Genomic DNA, 4,164 nt, shown 5'->3' with positions numbered 1-4,164 from the left:
AGTTAAATGTTAAAAACTTCCATTTTCTTCTCACAACAGCTGCATCTTGAAGAGATTCTGATAAGGGGCTGAAGAACAGAAAGGCGCTTGCAGCCAAACGAGAGTAAGTGTGAGCTCTTGGGTGCCATGTTGTGATTGTCGGATGAAGGGCGGCATACAAATTCAGTAAATAAAAATAAAATAAAACCCATGACCCTCTGCATGCATACCAGATGCTCTGCCACTGAGCCATGCTTCTTCCCCATTATAATGGCAGGCCTCTCTTCTAGATTGTGGGGCTCAGCTGAGAAGGTTGAAGGAGAATTCAAGCTGGGGAGAGTCAGGTGCAACAGAGGCACTGAACACTTTCTCTACTGGTTGCTGTTCCCCCAATGACTTCCCCAGGCTGCTTTCTACCTAAAAATAAGCCGAGTTAGGACAGAAGCACATGGGGGGGGGGAGAGGCACAAACAGGGTGGCGCTGTGGGTTAAACCACAGAGCCTAGGACTTGCTGATCAGAAGGTCGGCGGTTCGAATCCCCGCAACGGGGTGAGCTCCCGTTGCTCGGTCCCTGCTCCTGCCAACCTAGCAGTTCGAAAACACATCAAAATGCAAGTAGATAAATAGGTACCGCTCCGGTGGGAAGGTAAACGGCATTTCCATGCGCTGCTCTGGATCGCCAGAAGCGGCTTAGTCATGCTGGCCACATAACCGAGAAGCTGTATGCCGGCTCCCTTGGCCAATAAAGCGAGATGAGCGCCGCAACCCCAGAGTCGGCCACGACTGGACCTAATGGTCAGGGGTCCCGCTACCCCTTTACCTTTACCTTTACCCTCCCAATACACCTTTGTTTGAAATAGCTACCCCACTCCATTACTTTAAACCAGGCTTCCTCAACCTTGGCCCTCCAGATATTTTGAGACTTCAGTTCCCATCATCCCTGACCACTGGTCCTGCTAGCTAGGGATCATAGGAGTTGTAGATCAAAAAACATCTGGAGGGTCGAGGTTAAGGAAGCCTGCTTTAAACCCATTAGACACCAACTCTCTAAGTTTGGCAGCCTGCTATAGCAGTTCATGTTCTGAGACATTCTGCCACCTTGTGTGATTTTGTCTGAATTTTTCAGCCATTGACCTCTTGCCTTTATTTCCTGTTTGATCATATTAGGGGAAGGTGATTCAAAGATGATTATAGCAATATTTTTCCAAGCTCATTTTTGTTTTTATCTCCCTCCTGTTATCCTTTGCATCTGTTTTAGATTTGAAAGAGGGGATGGCTATCTCATATTGCACCATATCTCTGCCAAAACTCCAAAAACAGCTTGGGTTCTCTCTCAGATCTATGGACACAGAACCATATTTTATGAGCTGCTATATTTTTAGCCAAGCAGGAAAAGGACTAGGAAGCAGTCGGTCACTAAATGGAAATAATTGCAGATGTGGTATTCATAACACTGACTTGTTTTGTCTTCATTTTATGCATTACTCTGTGGTTTGGATCTTGATTCTTGACTCAATTTATTACAGTCAAACAGCTACTATTTTCTGTTATAGTTAAATTTAATTGTATTGTCTTTCTAGCAAAGAAACCTCAACTTCCACTTGTTAATGTACATTTTTACTTATATCTTTGTTTATAATCTGGGACTGAATATTCCCTACGATGACTATAACTAAATCACTTCTCTTTTGGGCCATGTATATGTTTGGGCAAGCTTGTTAGGGAAACATCTGTTGTTCTTTTTATTTCATTTTGGAAGTGATACTAAAATTACTTTGATTTAAATAGTACCAAGATTTGGGAGCTTGTTTCTTGCGGTCTAGATTTGCCTCATTTCCCTGTAAGAAACTAAGAACAACATTTAAAATAGCGATGGATTTTTTTAAAAAAAGGATCTTATTTTACAATTTATTTTGGGGAAAATATTCCTGCATTGCAGGGGGTTCGACTAGATGATCCTTGTGGTCCCTTGCAACTCTACAATTCTATGGTTCTAATACTAAATACCTGTGGTTAGTGATTTAATTACAGATATTTTCTGTAGGATGTAAAGCAACCATTTTAAAATCCACAAGCAATGTCTGTTGTGGCTAATTTTTGGAGAAACATGGCAATTGTTATGTTGGTGTCACTAGAAAGGCTAAATCCTTGGCCAGAGTGTCATACTCCAACTGTAGCCAATCTCAGTTTCTCTCTCTCACACACAGTGCTTGCTTAGGCTCTGTACAAACGATACACATAAAGCACATTCCCCACTGCAACAACCCTGTTAATTGTAGTTTGTTAAGGGTGCTGAGCAGGGCCAGATTTAGGTTTGATGAGGCTCTCACCTACTGAAGGTAATGGGCCCTTTATATGTCCAGCTGTCCTTTGTTTTTTGTGTTGAATATATGCTATATGGTAACTTATGGACCTAATAGGTATCTAAAGCCATTTGCACATGTTGCCATGCAGCCAGTCCATGCAGAATGTAGGCACCCTGTATATAGAAATGAGCAAACCAGGGATATTTTAGGGAGCAGGCTAGCAGGTGGGGCCCATTACTAACATCATAGGAGCCTACACAATACAAAACACTGTTGCTGTATGTAGATTTTATTTTATTTGATTTTTATCTTATATCTTTATCGCTGTCCCACAATCCTTGGAAATGTTGTGTTGGGGTAGTTCAGGGGTTGCTAACGCATGCTGCTGCTGTAACTATAATGCCCACCACACATCCTGGAGTTTAACAAGATCTGAAGGGCCCAAGAGAGTGGGGCCCTGAGCTATAGCTTGTTTAGCTTATACATAAATCTGGCACTGGTGCTGAGTGTTAGACCTCTGTGTGGGGTAAGCTACAGTTCACGGGAGTCTGGTCTGGATGTGTGCTTAAAATGTATGGTGTGTGCACAACCTTAATCTCTTTAGTTAGGGCTTGTCCACACTTCCATTCACCCTGTGCCTAGAAAGCACAGGATGGAGCGGCTTTGCATTTGCCCTGCCACCTTCCCTGGGAAAACCCTCTCTGCCCCTGAATTGTAGCACAATCCATAGAAAACCCAACTGACGTTTGCTGCAATTCAGTGGTGAAAAACGGGTTTTCCTGGGGGGGAGCAGCAGGGCACACCCTTGATTCAAGCAGTTTTGCAGGATTGCAACCAGTGGATTCCAACTGTACTACAGGAGAGCCAGAATGGTGTGGTGGTTAAGAGCGGTGGATTCGTAATCTGGTGAACCGGGTTCGCTTCCCTGCTCCTCCACATGCAGCTGCTGGGTGACCTTGGGCCAGACACACTTCTTTGAAGTCTCTCAGCCCCACTCACCTCACAGAGTGTTTGTTGTGGGGGAGGAAGGGAAAGGAGAATGTTAGCCGCTTTGAGACTCCTTAGGGTAGTGATAAAGCGGGATATCAAATCCAAACTCTTCTTCTTCTTTTACGGTTGAGATACTGTTCTTTAAATTATTTGCAGCGGTCTCATTTATTCTCTGATTATATTATTCAAAATTATTGTAGTAAACAGCTCCTTTGAATTGTTTTAATTGCCAGAAGAGCCCATATGCCATCTCAATATAAACATTATTTTAAAGATTAATGTTGGATAAACTTGTCAGACCTATGTAACGTTGACTTCTGCAAACAGCATGTATGCATTTTAGGTGTATTTACTTACATTCACATATATGCTTCACAGTGTTCTAAATGCTTGCTTCCAGTGCTCTCTGCTTTGACTAATAGTAGAAGTCTCTTTTTTTCTTTCTTTTTAATGATTTTCCATCCATAAACATGGGAGTCATTTCCCTCTCAACCAACTATGGTTCTGTTCAGCAGTAAAAAGGACTAACCTTAATGTTTTTGATTGCTGCTGTTGTGCCAATGTAATGACACTTCATTTTTTCCCCCTGTGAGAGCCAGCCTACGGAGAGAGCTTGTCCCCAGATTCCTAACTGTAGCTGTGGTGATCTTATTGGCATTCTCTGACTGCTGCTCATTCTTACACATGAGCCCATCCAGATGAAAAGTTATTATTTCTAGTTCCTTGGTAACTTTATCGCTGCCTCTGTGGGAGGTCTGATCCCACTTGACGATAGTTGCAGCTCCAAAAATGAAGTTTGTTCGCAGCAAATTGATTATGTTTATTGCATTTTGATTAAGACAAATACTCCAAGTTTAGTGATACATTATGAAAAGGAGTTTGGACTAA

At 42.5% G+C, this 4,164-nt stretch overlaps 1 long non-coding RNA gene across 1 annotated transcript; it reads left to right on the top strand.

Moving 5' to 3' along the window:
* On the top strand, nt 1-2,271 carry LOC307209997. The gene is made up of 3 exons (XR_013835809.1): nt 1-103; nt 1,239-1,992; nt 2,034-2,271. It is a non-coding gene; the product is annotated as an uncharacterized lncRNA (long non-coding RNA).
* The last annotated feature ends 1,893 nt before the right edge of the window (nt 2,272-4,164 follow it).

Source organism: Podarcis cretensis (genome assembly GCF_951804945.1).
Source record: "Podarcis cretensis genome assembly, chromosome: 1".
In the NCBI taxonomy this organism is placed as follows: Eukaryota; Metazoa; Chordata; class Lepidosauria; order Squamata; family Lacertidae; genus Podarcis; species Podarcis cretensis.
The sequence above is the reverse complement of the archived record's forward strand: the minus strand, read 5'-3'. Positions and strand labels throughout refer to the sequence as shown.